Raw genomic sequence first — 22119 nt, 5'->3', positions numbered from 1 at the left:
GTGAGTTTACAAACTTGTTCACTTTCCTAATCTGTTAGACAGTGATTCTCAGGACTCCTGACAGCAATTCTAGTTTAAGAATTAATTAGAGCTACCTTCATCAGGCCTGGTTGGTGGCACACCCTGTAAAGTACACATGTTGCTATTCTTGAGGGTCCAGGTTCAAGCCTCCAGTCCCCAACTCCTCTGTGCAGGAAAGAGGATTTACAAGCTCTGGAGTAGTGCTGAAGTTGTTTCTCTTTCCTCTTCTCTATTTCTCTCTAGCTCTATAAAAAAGAAAGTGAAGGAGGAGGGTGGAGTGGCAGAAGTGGGAGAGGGAGCAGGGAAGGGGAAGGGGCATGTGGGCATTGGAAATGGTGTATTTCTGTAGGTACCAAATTTGTTGTGAAGAGCCCTGATAATAACCCTTGTAGTAAAATAAGCAAACAACAAAGCTGCCTTTGCTCATCATGTACTGCACATAAGCATCTTCCTCAGACTTTACATAAACTATCTCATTAAGTCTGGCCAGCATCCCTAAGAGATAGGTTCTTTTTTTAAAAAGGTTTTTTGATTATTTATTTATTTATTCCTTTTGTTACCCTTGTTTTATTGTTGTAGTTATTGTTGTTGTTGTTGGATAGGAGAGAGAGAAATGGAGAGAGGAGGGGAAGACAGAGAGGGGGAGAGAAAGATAGACACCTACAGACCTGCTTCACCGCTTGGGAGAAATGGAGAGAGGAGGGGAAGACAGAGAGGGGGAGAGAAAGATAGACACCTACAGACCTGCTTCACCGCTTGGACTCCCAGCAAGCAGAGTTAGATACAATGTCTGATGGTGAAATGAAGAAAAACAAAACAGTCCAAGGAGAGTGACAAAAACTGAAAGGGAAATGATTTGTAGTCTGGAAATGCGGAATTTTTAGAATGGACAGGGCAGTGAGAAAAGTCCCAAAGAAAATATTTTCGTGACTTGGTCACATTCTGATCACATGAAATGCCACCAAAGAGCAATAAAAGTTATGACAGGGGTTTGAAAATGGTAAAGAAAATGGCTAGTGAGGTTGGCCTGAGCAATGGAGGTCAGTTTTTCCCCCACTTTATGAGGAGGCGGGTAATGGTTTATAGTACAACTGTTGGCACATAGGTACAACCTCTCATCTCCCTATGAGAGGTGTCTGCAAGCCATTCTCTCCCCAAGTAGGTCTTTTTCCACCATCATACACCAGGATCCCACAGCCCCCCCATCCCATCCCTTTTCCTCCTTCCCCAGAGTCTTTTGCTTTGTTGCAATAGGTGGTGGAGTTTGTATGCCCCATCTGTTCAGCCTGGCTTTCAGAAGTGAAGTCACTGTGCGAAGTCAGCAGCAGCCTCTGACAGAGCTGGCCTCCAACACCTCATCTGTCTGTTTAGTGGACCTGGGACCTGGGATATGGAGTAGTGAGAAAAGAGAAAAAAGACCAGCACAACCTAAAAATGATATGGTCCAAGTGTGATTAGGAAATAAGAATCTAAATCCAATATGGGACAGCCAACAGAGTCAAAATATAGACGCTGGACCCCCTATGGCAACAGCTACAGCCAGAGTGAGACGCTAATTCTGATGGGAATTTATAAGCACAAGATAGCAAGACAAGTACAGCAAGTCCTCAGATCATGTCATGTTGTTTAACATTGTTTCTCATTCTAACATTAATGAGGGAAAAAAAAATCCCCCAAAGTCCAAGGTTTTAAAGAAATATCCATGATGTTAAGGAAGGACTTAATGATGAGACAGTTTTCCTTATTACAAAGCATACATAAGAAAGTGGATGTTTTCAAGTCGCAGATAACTGGGTAAAAGGAAAAGGAAAGCAGATCTGTGTGCAATCATTTCACAACACTGAGTCACAGGCACACAAGCCCAGGTCCTGAAGGCAACTGACTGATGAAACTCAACTATATCTCCCCCACTTCTCTACTTGCTCAGGAGCTCCCCCCACCCCAAGAACTCAGTGTTAACTTTATTAACTTTCAGTTCTAATGCTCCAAGTGGACAAAGCTGTGGGATGTCCAGGCTGAAGCTGGCCAAGGAAACCCACAGAGAGAGCAAAGGAAAGAAGCAAAAAGCAAACAGAAGCAGCAGTTTCTGACCCAGAGTTTCCCCAGTTTCCATAGAATTCCACAAAGCAAACAATGCTAAGATGGTTAAAGACTACCAGGGCCCTCTTCAACTCAGATTAGCCTTGTACTTGCCCATTTGGGGGGCTACTCAGATGAAAATAACTTTAACAGAGGCAGGGAGCACTAGGCCATATGATTTCCCAGTGATGGAGATTTTGCAAGCTGACACTGAGTGTGGCCTCAGAAAAGTGGGGTACAACAGACATAGGAGGGAAACCTAAAATGATCATAAATATCTAAATTCCTCCAATGATAATGGATTTGACACAGGTGCCTCTCATATGCTCATCTCCGAAGAACGGAGGAGAAGTGGCAATGTAAGCCCAGACCCTGATGACACGTCCTGGTTGTTCTTTGCCTCCAGCATCTGTGTATATGGCCGGCTTGGCCACCCCTTAAATAAAATTGACTTGAATACTATTGTTCTAATATTGAGACATATGAGCCAAAGGGGTTGGCTCTTCCCTTCTTCTCTGAGGAGAGTAGCGGGACCAAACACAACACAGGAGGAGAAGGGCCATCAATAAGGACCCCTGAGCTGGAGTTTCTGGGAATAGAAGGAAGCTACAGGCTGCAGGGTTTATTTATTTCACTATAGCATTTTGACCCAAACTAGCAATGGTTGTGTTCTTATCCTTGAAAAGATAATCCAGCATAGTGAAAAGTTGTGAAGCAGGAGTCGGCCGGTAGCACAGCGGGTTAAGCGCATGTGGCACAAAGTGCAAGGACCGGCATAAGGTTCCCAGTTTGAGCCCCTGGCTCCCCACCAGCAGGGGAGTTGCTTCACAAGTGGTGAAGCATGTCTGCAGGTGTTTATCTTTGTCTCCCCCTCTCTATCTCCCTCCCCTCTCTATTTCTCTCTGTCCTATCCGACAATGACAAGAATAAGTACAATAAAACAACAAGGGCAACAAAAGGGAATAAATAGACAAATAAATAAAAATAATTTTTTAATAAATAAATAAAAAGAAAAGTTGTGGAGCTTGAGTTTAGGGAAAGCCTGGATTGGATTTAAAGTCAAAACTCCACTGTTCTTGTTTGGGTCTATGAGGCAAGTTCCTTAACTTCTCTGAGCCTCATTTGCTGTTATGTAAATGAAGATGTTCACTTTGACTTTGATGAGGACTCAAGGAGACGGTGCCCACTGAATACTAACCAGACTTAATGTTGTACATCCATGTTCTGGGAATGTCTTTAACAAACCCCTTAACTGAACAGCAGATGCAATGTTGAAAGACTGACTATTACATTCCTGACACCAGAGAGCTGATATATAATAAGTTCCCAAGGGCACGAAGTTCTGTGTCAGACTTCTGGACATAAATTCTCCTAGAAAACAAAGACTATTGATGCATCAGTTAGAATACAGATGCCAACAAACCATGAGTCAATTAAAAGTGGATTGGGGGGGGTCAGGCTGTAGCACAGCGGGTTAAGCACACGTGGAGTGCAAGGACCGGCATAAGGATCCTGGTTTGATCCCCCAGCTTCCCACCTACAGGGGAGTCACTTCACAAGTGGTGAAGCAGGTCTGCAGGTGTCTCTCTTTCTCTCCCCCTCTCTGTCTTCCCCTCCTCTCTCCATTTCTCTCTGTCCTATCCAACAATGATGACATCAACAACAATAATAACTACAACAATAATAAAAACAAGGGCAACAAAAGGGAAAATAAATAATACAAAAATTAAATAAAAGTGGATTGGGCGGAGGGTAGATAGCATAATGGTTATGCAAACAGACTCTCATGCCTGAGGCTCCAAAGTCCCAGGTTCAATCCCCCGCACCACCATAAGCCAGAGCTGAACAGTGCTCTGGTAAAAAAAAAAAAAAAAAAAGTGGATTGGGAGCTGGGGAGACAGCATAATGGTTATGCAAAGACCTTCATACCTGAGGCTCTGAGGTCCCAGGTTCAGTCCCTAACACTACCATAAACCAGAGATGATTGGTGTCCTGGTCACTCTCTCTAGCTCTCTGATAAAAACAAATAAAAAATTTACAAATAAAAGTAGATTGGCGGCTGGGTGGTAGCACACCTGGTTGAGTGCACACATGACCCTGTGCAAGGACCCAGATTTGAGCCCCCACTCCCCACCTATAGGAGGGATGTTGAACAAGCAGTGAAGCAGATCTGCAGGTGTCTTTCTCTCTCCCTCTTCCTCCCCTCTCAATTTCTCTCTGTCTTATCCAATCAAATAGAAAAGAAGAAAGGAAATGAAAAGAAAAGAAAAAAGAAAGAAAGAAAAGAAAAGAAAATGACTGCTAAGAGCAGTGGATTTGTAGTGCTGGTACTGAACCCCAGCAATAAGCCTGGTGACAATAAAAAAGAGGGGGGCTTGAACACAGAAGGAAATCTTTTATTCTTCTAGAATTTATGTCTCCCAATAGGTGGTCTCAGCTGGGATTAGAATCCTATAAACTCTGCTAGAACATAAACATAAGCTCTGTATCTCCCTCTCCCCTGTTCCCTATAAACCACTTGTCCCCTCATGGTCACAAGATACTGTTGCAGCACCAGGTATGAAAACATCCTGGGGAAAGGTTCCTATCTTAATCAGGGAGGGAAGCAGGTCTTCCAAGGTGGCAACAAAACCACGGTGACAGGCCCTTGGGTCTCCTCTACCAAGGCTGAAAATATAAATTCTTGACTGGATCCCAAAGTAAAGTAGAAAAGACTCCGATGGAGCATTTGTCTTCCATGTGGGAGTCTGACTTTGCCGTAAATGAGAAGATAAGGGGGACCAAGCTGGTCAGTATAGTCTTCTAAAATGTACACCCACCTTTCATAAGGAATAAATGGAGCTGCAGAGAGGTGACACAATATACCCAAAGCAGAGTTAGTGATCCCAAACCTGTTGCCTATCTACCTGAACTTCCTAACTTTTCTTTCTTTTTCATTTTTCTTTTCTCCTCCCTCCACCACTCCCAACCTCCAGAATTATAGCTGGGGCTTGATGCCTGCATAGTGTATCCACCACTTCCCATTTCTCCCACTTCTTTTTATTTTTTAAATTTATTTTATTTACTTATTATATATTTATTTATTTATTATTTTATAGGAAATAGATAAATTAAGAGGGGAGAGGAAGACAGAAAGAAAGAACTGTATCACCGCTTTGTTGTGTGAGGTTACCCCCTGCAAGTGAGGAGCAGAGACTTGAACCCTACTCTTTGTTCATGGTAACATGTATACTCAACCAGATATGTCACCACCCAACCCCAAACTTCCTTTCTTTCAAGCTTTATTTATTTATTAATGCAAGAAAGAGAAAACCAGAGTATTGCTCTGGTACATGCAATGCTGGGAATTGAACTCAGGAACTTCTATTTGAGAGTACAATGCTCCCTTCACTGTACCACCTCCGAGGCTGTCTTTCCTAACTTTTCTACTCTGTATTGAAGAAATCTTTCCTGAACCAAAGCCTTATTCGTCAATGAATTTCTTTGTGAAGGTTTGTTTTCCACACATAACTCTTTAGCCTATCTTGAATTGAATTTTAAAATGATATACAGTAGGAATCAAATGTCAAGTGTACGTGTCACAACGTTATTTTAGAGAATAGCACATTCTTTCCCTTCATCTTTAAGCTCACCTAATTCCAGCCTATGAATTCATTTATTTCTCTGTTACTGTTTCCATGCTAGCCTGTCTCATGAATTAGAGCTTTATAACAAGTCTTGACACCAGGTAAGTAAATTCCTACAACTTTTTCTTCCAAACTATTTAAATTATTCTTAGCTCTTTGTTTCCCCATATGCATTTTACAATCAGTTTGCAAAGTTCATTAAGAATGCAAAATCAAGTTAAGTTTCTGGCACCATCACAAGTGCTTTAGTGAAAAAAAAAACGCAAAGTTGAAGAATAACTATAGAAAGGTTATTGAGAGAAATAAAAATAAAGGAGGTGATATTGTAACAACAGTCTCCAAAGAACTGGAGCGAGGATTATGTGAGTGGACTGTGCTGCTAACCCCAAGTTTTTGGTTCTCTTACCAGATTCTTATGCCTCAGTTTGGCCAATGAAACAGGAATGGAAGTGATAGGTGTCATTGTTGAGAGGAGCTTCAGAGCCACTGTGGGGTTCTTTCTCTTCTCATTCCACTGCAGCTATGAAAACACAAGTAGAGATGGACACTTGGGCAAACTAGGACTCAAAGATCCAGTCCACCCCTGACAGAAGGTGTGAATTATGTGTGATATGAACACTTACTGTTTCACACATAAAAAGCTGAGGGTGGTTTGTGAGAATAATAGAACTGAGTCTGCTCCCTAAGCTCGATGTCCTTGAGGGTTATTTGATCAGAAACCTGAAGGATGTGCCATAACAAGTGCAAGACTCATGAGGTAATTGAAGGGAACAGCAGGTGCAAAGGCACTGAGGCAGGAGCACAGTGTTTCAGAAACAGTTAAAAAGGCTCCAATAGCAAAAGGTGTCAAGGGATGGAGACGGAAGATAGTATGTTGGAAAGGACTGATAAGTCCTTTAAGGTCAAGTGCAGTGAGTATGGAGTCTGGGGAGGAGAGAGTTCCAGTCCAACCAACACTGTAGTCCTCCCAGACCTGTTTCCAATGTGTCCTTCACAAAGCTGCAAGAAGGTGTCCTCACTACCACCACCATCCAGACAGGCAGTGAGCCACAGCATCCTCTTCCATATCCCCCAACCCAGGGCTCTCCTTCTTCCTGGCTGGGAACCCTCCAGCTGGCCTAGTGTTTTGGCTGCAAGTGCTCATTTGTTTAGGGTTTGGGCAGACACTGTGAGCTGCTTTGCCTGTGTGTTTATGAAGACGGCCTCCCAGGGCCATTCTGTCAGTCCAAGCATCTGTTCAACTAAACTGCTTTCTCTATTTATTACTCCAGTAAACAACCAGGGCACAGTCAGGGTTCTGTGTTGTTTCCACAGCTCCTGCTGCCTGTGCCAAGATCTAATGGGATGCAGAGATAACAGGGGGAGAAACGAGGGCCTGTGTTCTGGGTGGAACACAGTGTGATGCCCTGGAATCTGTAGGCAGAAGCTTGGTCATTGCTGCAGGCACCCATAGCACCAGGGCACCCAGGGCACCCAGATGTGTGATAGCAGCTGGTCACATGAGCTGACTTTGCCCCTCCAGCACTTGGTTCCTCTTTTGCTGCTCCCTCTACCCTAATGTCTTTCAGTTAGAACAGGTACAAGGCTAAAGCCTGGATAATGAATTTCTCCTTCCCAAAGATCTCCATCCCACCCATCCCCCAGCCACCACTTCTACACCAAACCACCCTCCTGCCTTTACAAGTGACTCTAGTTGTCATCATGTGACTCCAGTCTATGTCAGCCATCCTAGGACTTCTGGGGGCAGGGGGGCAATGTAGGAAAGGTGGGTGGGGGAGAGGCTCCATCAATTGCAAAGATGACAGGCTATGAGCTCCCACATCTGCTGGTGGCCATCTTAGTCACTACATAGTGACTGTTCTTAAATGAAGAAAGCAATGGAGAGCAGTGGAAAAGCAAGTTTCTACAAGTAATTTCTGAGTTCTTGAATCCAGTTCAACTTGCAACCCCTAGATTTCAGGATTAAGTTGTTTGCATGGTTTCATCCTGTCATGTGGAGTCAATTGCCCCCTAAAGGACCCACATACACACAGAGATAGACCAGTATGAGAAATAGCTTATTATGGCAGAGTGGGTGGCATGGAAAACAAGAGAAGGGAAGCATGCAAGCAGAGAGTAAGGAGGAAGGGAAGTTACACATCAGCTTTCTGACCCTTCTGCCCAAGCCTTTACCTTTTGACATTCATCTCTTCTACCTCCCATGTGGATCTTTCTGTCCCAGGCAATGGCCTCTAAATGAAGTCTACCGTGCTCTGTAATAAATTATCCACAATTTGCAGCATAAAATAATATATTGTTTTATTAGCTCTGTTGGGTGAAAGTCTAATAAGACTGGGAATTTGGCTCTGGGTGGAATCACAGTTTTAGTGGTTGTGTTCTCAACTGGAGCTGAGGCTTCGCATCTGTACTCATTCCCCTAACTGGCTAGACTCCATTTCTTGTGGTTGTAGAACTGTGCTTCCCTTTCCTTCAGCTAAGGGAAGCTCTCTGGACTATAGACCACCTATCTCAGGACTCCTCCTATGTTCTATGTTGGAAATTGCAGTGGTTTTCCCAACATCACAGAAAGAGGTTGACTGTATTTCTATAACTGCCTGTTTTTCTCTGCCCATTTTATCTATGGTCTTGCCTTCTCTTACTTTCTAAGTCACACCTACACCCACTACTACTTCTGAATGTCCTTCCTTTTTGCATCTTCTCTCTCAGGGTCCTGATGGAATTGGCTTTCAGAGCCCTCTACTCATCTCCCCCTAACAGTTCTCTCCCTCTGGGAGTTATGGACCAAACTCTTTTTGGAGTGCAGAAGGTGGGAGGTCTGGCTTCTATAATTGCTTCTCTCTGCTGGACATGGGCATTGGCAGGTTGATCTATACCCCCATCCTGTTTCAATCTTTCTCTAGTCGGGTAGGGTTCTGGAGAGGTGAGGTTCCAAGACACATTGGTGAGGTCATCTGCCCAGGGAGTTCAGGATGGAATCATAGTAGCAACTGCAAAGTGGTGTCTGAAAAGCAGTAAGATAGGAAGCAGGACAAAATGTTTAATAAACAGGAAGCAGAAAGGAATAGAGCAAGTGAGAAGAGGGATGTGAGGGTGGAAAGAAGCTAGGAAGTCTACTTTAGTATGTTCCTAGGGGCCTATGACTTTAGTAATGTTTGCTTGAGATTGATAGTTAACATGGAAGTAGACTAAAAATATTGTCTGGGAAGATGCTGTCAGAGTTGAGAACAGAACTAGAAAGCTGTATTGAGGCAGAGAGTAGCTTCCAAACTTAAAGAAAATAGATAAATATAATGAACTGTTTCCCTCATAAATCTGACCCAGGGCCTGTGTATATTCATATTTAGTCTATACAACCTTCTAGTCCCTGTCAATCTGAGCTTGCAGTCACAGCTGAGAACATTCTAGGCTGCACTCATTTCAAGACTAGTCCTTGAATAGTAGAATAAAATGACCCCATCTCTCCTCAGAAAGTAGGGAAGTCCCTAACATTGCTACTTTATAGTGAAAGCATGGGTCCTAGAGAGGGAAAAGCACTTTATATAAGCCATCTCAGCTCAGCCTGAGCCCCATTTTACAGGTAGAAAGTAGCAGTGCTCTTACCTGCTTGCTGGTCAGTGAATGAGTAGGAGGGTGAGAAGGTGGAAGGAAGAAGTTCAGTAGACAGAAAAAAGGACAGCCTGAGCACATCTCAGATAGGGCTTGTTTCTATAAAACAGCAAGCAGTGTATAAATCAGTTATTTTAGCTCCCAGGTGTACATCCAAAAGAAAGGAAATCTTAGATTCCCACAGAATCTTGTACATGAATGTTCACAACAGCATCATCAATAAACAAAGAAATAACTGAAGTGTGTATTAAATAAAGAATGGATAAAGGAAATGTAGTGCATCCATACAATGCAAGATTGCTTGGCAGTAGTATGACACTAAGCACAGGTACATGGTACAGTGTAGGTAAACCTTATAGATGTTTTGCTGAGAGAAGTCATTCACAAAAGTTCATATATTAGATAATTTCATTTAAATGAATTGTCCAGGGTAAGCAAATGTATAGTGACAGTAAATCTGTAGTTGCCAGGGGCTAAGGGGATGAAAGAAGAGACAGTCACTTTTATTATATACAGGGGTTCCACTATCTAGGACAAATGTGTTTAAAAAGTAGATGGAGGGGGTTTGGCGGTGGCACAGCAGATTAAGCACACGTGACACAAAGTGCCAGGATCAGCGTAAAGATCCCAATTCCAGCCCCTGGCTACCCACCTGCAGGGGGTCACTTCACAGGCAGAGAAGCAGGTCTGCAGGTGTCTATATTTCTCTCCCCCTCTGTCTTCCCCTCATCTCTCCATTTCTTTCTGTCCTATCCAATAACAATGACATCAATGACAACAACAATAATAACCCCAACAACATTAAACAACAAGGGCAACAAAAGGGGGGGGGAAGCTTCCAGGAGCAGTAGATTCATGGTGCAGGCACCAAGCCCTAGCAATAACCCTGGAGGCAAACAACAACAACAACAAAAAAGTAGATTGGGCTGATGACTATACCGCTCTGATCCACTGAAAACCACCACTGAATTGATACATTAAGAGGATGAGTTTTGCACCAAAAAAGCAAATGACCCCATCCAAAAATGAGCAGAGGATATGAACAAAACATTCACTACAGAGGAGATCCAAAAGGCTAACAAACATATGAAAAACTGCTCCAGGTCACTGATTGTCAGAGAAATGCAAATTAAGACAACACTAAAATACCACCTCACTCCTGTAAGAATGGCATACATCAAAAAGGACAGCAGCAACAAATGCTGGAGAGGTTGTGGGGACAGAGGAACCCTTTTGCATTGCTGGTGGGAATGTAAATTGATCCAGCCTCTGTGGAGAGCAGTCTGGAAAACTCTCACAAGGCTAGACATGGACCTTCCATATGATCCAGTAATTCCTCTCCTGGGGTTATACCCCAAGGACTCCATAATACCCAACCAAAAAGAGGTGTGTACTCCTATGTTCATAGCAGCACAATTAATAATAGCTAAAACCTGGAAGCAACCCAGGTGCCCAACAACAGATGAGCAGCTGAGAAAGCTGTGGTATATATACATAATGGAATACTATACAGCTATCAAGAACAATGAACCCACCTTCTCTGACCCATCTTGGACAGAGCTAGAAGGAATTACCTTAAGTGAGCTAAGTCAGAAAGATAAAGATGAGTATGGGATGATCCCACTCATCAACAGAAGTTGAGAAAGAAGATCTGAAAGGGAAACTAAAAGCAGGAACTGACTAAATTTGTAGTAGGGCACCAAAGTAAAAACCCTGTGGTAAGGGGTAGACATGCGGCTTCCTGGGCTGGTGGGGGGTGAGGGGGGATGGGACACAGTCTTTTGGTGGTGGGAATGGTGTTTATGTACACTCCTAGTAAAGTGTAGTCATATAAATCATTAGTTATTTAATATGAGAGGGGGAATATTAATTGTATGTCTCGAAGTTTTTAAAACACAGACTGAGTCTTCTTAATATATAGGCTATGTATTTGATATGAGGACTCTCTCAAAAGCCTAGACCAGGGAGAACAGAAGCAACCGGTGGCACAGCTATATACAAGATGTTGGGTATTACAGCAAATCCTAACAAAGGGACTTTTCAATGTTAACCCAATTACCAAATAATGTGATGATAACATTAACTATCCATTGTCTTTTTGAACCCTAAGACAGCAGGAACCTCACATCTCCACTATAGAGCCTATATTTCCCCCAGTTCTGGAACCTTAGGATAGGGCCCACTTTCCCACATGCCTCTCCCAATCCATATCAAATAATATTGCATCAGCCGATCGCAACCTAATCAACACAACGATTGCCACCTCAACATGCTTCAGCTCAGACTGTGTCCAGAGACTTCACGTGTGGAATGACAACCCTTCAGCTTCATTACTCGGGTGAGACCTTTCCTTTCACAGCATTCTCTAATTCCATCCCAGGTGGATCACTGTCTAACAAAGTCCCAAAACCTAGATATACACCAGTTTCTGTGAGAGAGAGTATATGTTCACACGTATCCAAACTAGTGCAAAATATATACCTGAAAGCAGAAGTACACTAGAGTTTGCAGTGAGTACCCCCCCCCCCAACACTTCCTCTCCACTATTCCAACCTTTGGGTCCATGACTGCTCAACAATTTGTTTGGCTTTGTATGTTAACTCTCTTTTCAGCCACCAGAGGATGCCAGCAAGGCTTCCCTGGACTGAAGACCCCACCAATGTGCCCTGGAGCTCCGCTTCCCCAGAGACCCACCCTACTAGGGAAAGAGAGAGGCAGACTGGGAGTATGGACCGACCAGTCAACGTCCATGTTCAGCGGGGAAGCAATTACAGAAGCCAGACCTTCCACCTTCTGCAACCCACAAGGACCCTGGGTCCATGCTCCCAGAGGGATAGAGAATGGGAAAGCTATCAGGGGAGGGGATGGGATATGGAGATTGGGTGGTGGGAACTGTGTGGAGTTGTACCCCTCCTACCCTATGGTTTTGTTAATTTATCTTTTCCTAAATAAAAAATAAATTAAAAAAAAAGAGGATGAGTTTTATGGCATGTGAATTACATTTCAATAAGTCTATTTTTAAATGTGTTCTGAAGCTTAGTGTTCATGAGATGAGGTCATGAAAAAAAGTTGACAAATAGGAGTAAGACAAGTTTAATAAGGACTTCTAGGAGACTTTGAGATATATATATATATATATATATATATATATATATATATATATATAGAGAGAGAGAGAGAGAGAGAGGGACTTTTCCAGGGAGAAGTAGCACAAATAACAGATGAAACTTATTATTGAGATCCACTTGGAGCCACACATATATTAACTGATTCTTCACACTAGCCCTACAAAGTAAGTGCTAGGCTATCCCTCCTTTCACAATGAAGAAACACACACAGAGAAGTTAAGACTTCTGCAGAAAGCTCACTTATCTAGAAAATGGTAAAGTCAGGGACCAGGACACACCTAGTTAAGCACACACAGTACTAAGTGCAAGGACTCATGCAAGGACCCAGGTTCAAGCCCCCACTCCCCACCTGCAGGGAGGATGCTTTAGAAGCAGTGAAGCAGGTCTGCAGGTGTCTCTCTTTCTATCTCTGTCTCCCTCTCCCCTCTCAATTTATCTCTGTCTTATCAAATAAGAACAGGAGAAAAAAAGAAAAACAAAAACTTGGTTGCCAGGAGCAATAGATTCATAGTACTAGCACTGAACCCCAGCAGTAACACTGGTGGAAAGAAAGAAAGAAAGAAAGAAAGAAAGAAAGAAAGAAAGAAAGAAAGAAAGAAAGAAAAGAAGAAAGGAAGGAAGGAAGGAAGAAAGAAAGAAGGAAGGAAGGAAGGAAGAAGGAAAGAAGGAAGGAAGGAAGGAAGAAAGAGGAAGGAAGGAAGAAAAGAAGGAAGAAGAAGGAAGGAAGGGATGAAGGAGAAGGAAAGGAAATGGTAAAGACTTGAACCTGTGGTGCTCTGAAATTCATGCCAGACCAATACAGTGGATAATATTTGCCAAACAGGTTTGACTCTTGTTTACTTCATATATATATATATATATATTTTTTAATCTCAAAAATTGACTCTTCATTTTGGAGTGTCAAGTCCAGTTCTGGAGCACTTTCCACCTGAACACATGGGATTTCTTTTTCAGGTCTTGCTGCTTCCAGCCTCTCTCCTTGCAATTCTCTTTTTCCAAACCCTTTGATGTCCCATTGCTTTTAGAGTAGACTTTCACCTCTGTTAACTACTTCTATCTACATGGCTAGCATTTGGAATTGGTCCATGCTCAGCTGTGAGTCTGCCCTGTGCAGTCAGAAATTCAATACCAACATTGGTTTCTACCCCCTGGATATCAACAGCAATGGCCTTCTACTGTGGCAGCCAAAAATGGCTGCCAAGTATCTATCGTCCTATAGGGATAGAATTATATTAGAATTAAATCCAGTTCCTCCCCCAGGTGGCCTAGCCCTGGCCCTTCCTCTTCACCTACTACCTACCTCTTGCTGTCTTTACTCTAACTTGAATCTTTCAAATTTCCTAGAGAATCTCTGCTCAGGGCCTTTGCACATGCTCTTCCTTCTGACCTAAGAGTTTGTCTCTCCCTCAATAGTCATGTTTCTTTTTTGCCCACCTTCTTTGCTCTTTCTCACTCAATCACTTGTTCTCCTCACATTTGAATTTATTTTCCTTATAATTCATAATTATCAAATTTATGTTGCACACTTGGGTTATTTTTTAATTTTTATTATCATTTTACTTTTTAAATATTTTAGTTATTTATTTTAGTAGAAAGAGAGAAATTGAGAGAAGAGTGGGAAAATAAAGAGGGAGAGAGAGACCTGCAGCACTGTTTCACCACTTGTAAAGCTTTCCCCCTGCAGATGGAGGCTGGGAGCATGAACCCCGGTCCTTGTGCATAGTAGCATGTACACTCAACCAGGTGTGCCACCACCTGGCTCTGTATCATTTTATATATTTTGTAGAGAGAAAAATTATGAAAGAAAGGGGAGGTGGGGGTGGGGACCTGAGGCTTAAGCCAGGATCCCTGCACATTGTAATATCTACATTCTATCAGATGCACCATCACCTGGTCCCTGAGATTATTTTTTCTTTGTAGTCTGTCTCCCCCAGAAAAATATCAGTAATGTGTGCAGGCACTTGGTGATCTTGCACTTTGTGGAATTTCTAGTGCCAAGAAGGACTCTGGGAACCCCCAAACCTTCTGTCATTGTATAATGTCTGAGTCACAAATCTGTCCATTTGTAAGTTGGAAAGACTTCTGGGATGTGTGAAGGGGGGGGGGCTGGAAGAGAGAGAGAAAGAAGAAGGAGGAGGAGGAGGAGGAGATGGAGACAGGAAACAAACTAGAGAAGAAAACTTGTTACAAGTTTGTTACATTGCCTTTGAGAAGCACACATACCTTCTGGGCTTTTGTAAGGGGGGGGGGGCAGAGGAGCAAGTAGCATAATGGCTATGCAAAAAACACTTTCATGCCTGAGGCTCTAAAGTCTCAGGTTGAATCTCCAGCACCACCATAAGCCAGAGCTGAGCAGTACTCCAGTAAAAATAGAAAAGTGTGGATGTGTATGTTTTAAAGTCTCTATCAAAACCAGTTCCCAAGAAGCCTTTACAATGGAAAACAAACAATAAAAGAAGAAAAAGCAGCAGCAGAAGGGAGGATGAGAATTACTTTAGAATGTTAAATATCTCTTAAATCAAAGCAAGTCTTCATTTAGTATTGTCTAAAGCAAACCAGTGGAGCAGGACCAGGAAACAGTTTGCGGGCATGTCTCTAGGTCACAGCTTCAGCAGTTCTGAAGGGGGGTTGGTGGGTGGAGGAGAGTAATTAACAGCCCAGTGAGGGTGTGAGGAAGAAAGAAAAAAAACAGAGAGGATGACTCAGGCTAGGTTGTGGCAAAAAAAATAAATAAATAAAATAAAATAAACGCCCTGTGTTTTGGCAAGCAGAAAAGGTAGTTAAATTGAAGGCCCTTTCCTGCAAATACACAACTCCCTAGGGCAAGTCCTTGGAGTGGAGGAAAAAGGCTACTTTAGATTACTCCCTGGTTGCCTTCTCTGGGCTGATCTTCTGTGAAGGGTTTCTGAACTCTGCAGGGATTTAGCTGAGCATGGCTGAACCTGCCAGCCCCCTTAGGATGGGATACTCCTACTACTGAGAAGCTCAGACTTGCTCCAAACTTTTCCACCTGGAGGCCCCCGTCTTTGAGGTCCTGTAAGGTTTGCAATTTTCCAGTCCAACTATGAAATACATTGACTAAAAAAGTAAATCCAAACAAGAAAGACTCAAGTCACTAAATTAACCACTAATTTATAGGAAATACCAGGATGGAGAAACATATGAAATGACAACATGGGAATGCAAGGGACAAACTATTCATTGTACAAAAGCCTCTGGGACAAATGACTAAATGCCTTCAATAAATTAATTACAAGGAAAGATGAAGAGGACCTACAGAATTAGGGAGCTTTGAGAGATACAGTAACCAATAGCCCACTATATCTTGAGAACAAACTATAAAAAATAATGTATGAGACAATTAGGGAAATTTCAACTGTAACAAAACTTTGGCAATAGTAAAGGATAACTGCAAACCTAAACTTTGGTGTGATAATGGGATTAGCATTATTATTATTTTTTTTTTAATTTTTTATTAAAGAAAGGATTAATTAACAAAACCATAGGGTAGGAGGGGTACAACTCCACACAATTCCCACCGCCCAATCTCCATATCCCACCCCCTCCCCCGATAGCTTTCCCATTCTCTGTCCCTCTGGGAGCATGGACCCAGGGTCAATGAGGGTTGCAGAAGGTAGAAGGTCTGGCTTCTGTAATTGCTTCCTCGCTGAACATGGGTGTTGACTGGTCGGTCCATACTCCCAGTCTGCCTCTCTCTTTCCCTAGTAGGATGGATCTCTGGGGAAGCTGAGCTCCAGGACACATTGGTGGTGTCTTCAATCCAGGGAAGTCTGGCCGGCATCCTGATGACACCTGGAACCTGGTGATTTGGTGTAATACTCCAATTCCATTTCAGGTTCGACTTGTGTTTTCTTTTCTAATCTTGTTTTTCAACTTCGGCCTGAGAGTGAGATCATCCCATATTCATCCTTCTGTTTCTGACTTATTTCACTCAACATGATTTTTTCAAGGTCCATCCAAGATCGGCTGAAAACGGTGAAGTCACCATTTTTTACAGCTGAGTAGTATTCCATTGTGTATATATACCACAACTTGCTCAGCCACTCATCTGTTGTTGGACACCTGGGTTGCTTCCAGGTTTTGACTATTACAAATTGTGCTGCCAAGAACATATGTGTACACAGATTTTTTTTGGATAGATATGTTGTGTTCCTTAGGATATATCCCCAGGAGAGGAATTGCAGGATCATAGGGTAGTCTTATCATGTCAGATATGAGAATAGCTGTTCCTGCCCTTTTTTGTGGGCCATTGGCTTGAATGATAGTTTTCCATCCTTTCACTTTAAGTCTGTGTTTGTCTTGTTGCGTTAGGTGAGTTTCCTGTAGACAACATATTGTTGGGTTGTGTTTTCTGATCCATCTTCCTACTCTGTGTCTTTTAATAGGTGAATTCAGGCCATTCACATTTATTGATATCAAAGATTGAAGATATTTTAACGCCATTCTTGTAGAGTTTTAGAGTGTTTTGATATATGTTCTATTTGTGGTGGTCTGGTTGTTTATAGGAAACCTTTCAGAACTTCTTTCAAGGCAGGCTTGGTGATGGTTGCTTCCTTCAACTGTTGCTTGTCTGAGAAGGTTTTGATGCTTCCATCTAGTCTGAATGACAATCTAGCAGGATATAGTATTCTTGGCTGAAAGCCTTTCTCATTGAGCACTCGATAGATATCTTGCCATTCTCTTCTGGCCTGTAGTGTTTGTATGGAAAAGTCCGCTGCTAATCTTATGGGTTTTCCTTTGTAGGTGACTCTTTGTTTTTCTCTTGCAGCCTTGAGGATCCTTTCTTTATCCTTATTCCTTTCCAATCTAAGTATGACATGTCTTGGTGTCTTTAGGTCTGGGTTAATTCTGTTTGGGACCCTCTGGGCTTCTTGAATCTTTATGTCTTTGGTGTTGTCTAGACTAGAGAAATTTTCAGCTATTATGGCCTGGAGAACGCTTTCTTCCTCCCCTTCTCTTTCTTCCTCTGGTAAGCCAATAATGCGTATATTGTTTCTTTTGAAGTCATCCCATAGGACTCTGTTGTTGTTTTCAGCATCTCTTAATCTCTTTTTGAGATCTCTTACTTCTTTTTTAGTTGTCTCTAATTCATCCTCAATCTTGCTAATTCTGTCTTCAGCCTCATTGATTCTATTCTCTCTGCCCTCTACTGCTTTCTGGAGTTCATCTATTTTGTTGCCCTGCTCTGATACTGTTTTAGCTTGTTCAGCTAGTTGCCTTCTTAGCTCAGCAATTTCAGCTTTCAGCTCTCTAATAACCATGCGATTATTAGAATTTTCTTCCATATTCTCATTTGTTGTTCCTGCAGTTCTGATTACAATTTTTTCAAATTCTTTACTCACTCCTGTTATTATTTCCTTAGCTAATGTTTGGATGTTGAACTCGTTGTTTTGTGCTTCGCCCTCTGGAGGACTTTTAGCTGGACTCTTGTCCTGGTTCGAGTCTCCATTATTTTTTCTTGTTGTTTTAACCATTTTATATAAGTTAACAGTTTTTTCAATCCCTGAGTTGGAGTTCAGTGGTGTAAAAGCCTTTTTTTTTTTTTTTCCCCTGTAGGCTATGGTAGCCTGAGGGCTTTTAAACTATCAATAGGCTTCTTGGCTTAATCAATGACTCCTGACCAAGAGATAAAGCAGGGTGTGGCAGAGATAATCCAGTGGTTATGCAAAGAGACTTTCACAGCCCTTCAGCTATGCCACCGAGGTATAGGTCTTCTCCTGAGTTTCCCGGTTAGATCTCTGTGCCCTGGTGTCCCTCCCTGTTGCTGCTCCAGATTCTGAGGGTAGTAGCAATGGAGACTCAGAGTTGTACTTGGTGAGTCTCTGGGGAGTCCTTTCCTCCCTTCAGCTGTCCCCTTGTTGGTGGAGCAGACTGGAGGTGGTGTCTCCACTGACAGACTGTCGAACTGTTAGCAGTCACTTAATCTCTCCTTAGGCCCCTCTCTCCTCTCTGTCACCAGCCACGCGTGTTTGTACTCACGGGTGATTTACTGGGTTTCTGTGGTCATTCTAGTCCTGTCTTGTTTCGGTCCGGGTGGTCTCCTTTGGTATTCCTAGTTGATCCGGGAGAGGAGAGGAGAGGAGAGAAAGCGATCTGCTGCTCGTAGCTCCGCCTCCGGAGCATTATTATTTTTAAAAGTTATATTTTTGAGATTTAATTTATGTATTATATATGAGACATAATTTCACAGGAAATATAACAGAAAGAGAAGCCCGAGCAGCACTCCAGTTCATGAAGCACCAGGGATCAAACTAGGAACCTAAGACATGCAAGTCCTGTGATTTACTAGCTGAGCTATTTTCCTAGGTGTGAAGAGTCTCCTCCTCCTCCATTTTTTATTTTGCCCTGAGTTATCACTAGGGCTCCATGACTACACTAAGACTCCACCAAACCCAGTGGTCATTTTTTATTTTTATCTTTCTCTGATGGGGAGGGGGCAAGATTTTAAAAAAGGAGAAATACACCTGAAATGCTTCCACTGGTCATAAAGTCCCCCCTTCCTCATGGGGAAAATGAAGGGATGGGCTTGAACTCAGGTCCTCTTGAGTGGTGATGACAGGGAAGACAGCTTATTGGTTATGCAAAACAAAACAAACAGCTTTTATGTCTGAGGCACCAAAGGTCTCAGGTTCAATCTCTAGCACCACATAAATCAGAGCTGAGCAGTGCTCTCTGCTTGAGAAGTGAACAGAACAGAATGGTGTGTCACATCATAGCAGAGGACTCTGGAGAAGGAGGGAAAAGGATGAGATAGAGGGATGCATAATGATGGAAAAGGACCTAGGTTGAGGGAGTGAATGTCTTGTGGTCACCTATAATGGGGAGGTGACAGGCTGTACCTATGTGACAACAACTGTACCGTAAACCATTCACCCCCTCCCAATAAAGTGGGTGAGAGAAAGATAAGAAAAAAGATACTTAACTTGGGCATGACTAGGAAAATAACTGGAATGAAGCACTACAAATAGAAAGCTGAGATTTCTCTATGGGAAGTCATGTATTCAATCACTCATTCATTCATGTATTCATTAAAAAAAATAAAACTACTGCATGCCTTCTGCTGTCAGGCACAGTGGAATCATGTAGGAAAGGATGAGCTTAGCCTCTGCTGTCTTAGGGCTTGTGGGGTAGAGAATGTAAGCATAGGGCATCCAAGGGTTAACACTTAGAGGCAGTCCAGGGAGCTGACCAGACAGAAATCTGAGGATGTAGGAGAATTCACTAGGCTGGGTTGCAGGGAGGGAGAGCCAGGAGGAGGACATGAAAAGCAAGCAAAGCATACCAAGCAGCAAGTGAAGAGCAAGTGCAAAGGTCCTGAAGGAAGAAGAAATAATTCCAGGTGGAAAGGATCCTGGGGCAAAAGCACTGGGAGAAAATGAAGACAGGGCCGTGATGATGCAGTAGGAAGGCGTTTCTTGCATGTTGACACCTAACCTCCTGAATTACATGAATATTTTATGAGAAGCACATATTATCCTTAGTTATCCTTATAGATATTTTTTAACTACAGCACTGCTCAGCTCTGGCTTATGATAAGGTAAGGGGCATCTGGGGCTTAGTCATGAGAGTCTATTTTTAAAAATACTTTATTTATTTATTTTATTGGGTAGAGACAGAAATGGAGAGTGAAGGAGAACATAATGAGTGAGATGGGGCCAGGCGGTAGTACACTGGTTGGGCACACATAGTGTGACGTGCAAGGACAGGCTCAAGTACCCCTGTTCGATCTCCTGGCTCCCCACCTGAAGGCGGGTTGATTTACAAGCAGTAAAGCAAGTCTGCAGGTGTTTATCTTTCTCTATATATATATATATCTTCCCCTCCTCTCTCAGTTTCTCTTTCTTCTATCCAACAAAAACAAAAACAAAAAAAAAAAGGAAAAAAATGGCCTCCAGGAACAGTGGGTTTGTAGTGCAGGAACTGAGCCCCCAGCGACAACCCTGGAGGCAAAAAAAGAAAAAGAAAAAAGTGAGAGAGACAGGTACAGCACTGCTTCACCTCTTTCACTTCTTGTGAAGTATCCCTCTGCTGGTAGGAACTGGGAGCTTGAACCCAGGTCCATGAACATGGTGACATATATGCTCAACTAGGTGTGCCACCACCTGGCCCCCAAGAGTCTGTCAAGTGTGACATTTCCTCCAGTAGTAGTCTCAGTAGATTTTTTTTTTAATTTTTTTAAATTTTATTTATTTATTTATTCCCCTTTTGTTGCCCTTGTTGTTTTATTGTTGTAGTTATTATCGATGTTATTGTTGTTGGATAGGACAGAGAGAAATGAAGAAAGGAGGGGAAGACAGAGAAGAGGAGAGAAAGACAGACATCTGCAGACCTGCTTCACCGCCTGTGAAGCGACTCCCCTGCAGGTGGGGAGCCGGGGGCTCAAACCTGGATCCTTTTGCCAGTCCTTGAGTTTGGCGCCACCTGCGCTTAACCCGCTGCGCTACCGCCCAACTCCCTCAGTAGATTTTTAAAAGTAAAACACATACACACACCCTAAAGCACACACAAATGATACCCAAGAAATAAATAAATCACTATGACATTTTTTCCTACTCTTTCTCTGGAGACTTTATGTTATATTCCATCTATATTTGCTAAAGAAACTGCATAATTTAAATATAATGACCATGATATCTTTTCCTGTCTGGTTTTCAGGAAAGGAATGCTCATATTTTCTGCCATTTTTTCTTTTGTATGTGTGTGTGGGGGGGGTGCGCTCTGGGGGAGAGAACTGTGTTAAATATGAAAATGATCATTACACTTAATTTAAATGATATTCTTTCCAACACACGTACAGGATCTGGTGCTCAGATGTGCTTCTGAATATCAGGTGTGACTCTGAAGAAAGACTCACTAACAGGGCTTGGGGAAAAACTTTTCATTTTGCCAGCCTGAGCCCAGCTCCAGGGTATCTTTGGGGCTCCTCCTATCTCAGGACAGAGCACAGCTGACCCAAAGAATCAGACTGCCCTGCATACTGGTGCTTACCGGTTGCATCTGCAATCCATTGCTGGGGTGGAATGTTTTTCTGTTTTCTTCTCACAGCCTGGTGCTGGGGCCATTGGCTTTGATGTGGAGGTGGTGCACGAAGCATGCCTGAAGTTACCTGAGTGGAGGCTGGATGTTGGACCCATCCTCCAGAGCTACAGTTGAGCAGCAGGATGGCTAATGCCTCCCTTTGGTCTGCCGCAGTGGGAACAGCAGCCAGGCCCTTTCAAGTCTGCACCTTGCGGTTTCTCCCTGCAGGAATGCCAGCTTTATTACAGATTTGCTCCCTTCACTGTTTGGATCCCCTCCCTGTGCTCCTGCCCAACTCAGGACCTTCCACATTATGTCAGTTTCATGTTGGATCTAGTGAAGCCACTGACTTCTGGTTGAGAGAAGCATGACATGATACAGAGGAGTCTGTGCTCCTGCGAGGCAGAAGCACTGCACAGATGACTATTATAGTCCCAGGAGAGAGGCATCACCAACAACAGATAGGCCTCCTTGGCATCACTGCCCTGTTCTCTCTCTTCAGAGGTCTTGTATGTTTGCTTCTGTTGAGGATGATGAGAGCCATCTGTTGCCATGCCCAACTCTGAAAGGTAAGCCTCCAAAAAATGAGACCAAAAAGGGAGGAGGAATTCCATCAGCAA

The sequence above is a fragment of the Erinaceus europaeus genome, chromosome 1 (genome assembly GCF_950295315.1).
Source record: "Erinaceus europaeus chromosome 1, mEriEur2.1, whole genome shotgun sequence".
NCBI lineage: Eukaryota > Metazoa > Chordata > Mammalia > Eulipotyphla > Erinaceidae > Erinaceus > Erinaceus europaeus.
The sequence above is the reverse complement of the archived record's forward strand: the minus strand, read 5'-3'. Positions refer to the sequence as shown.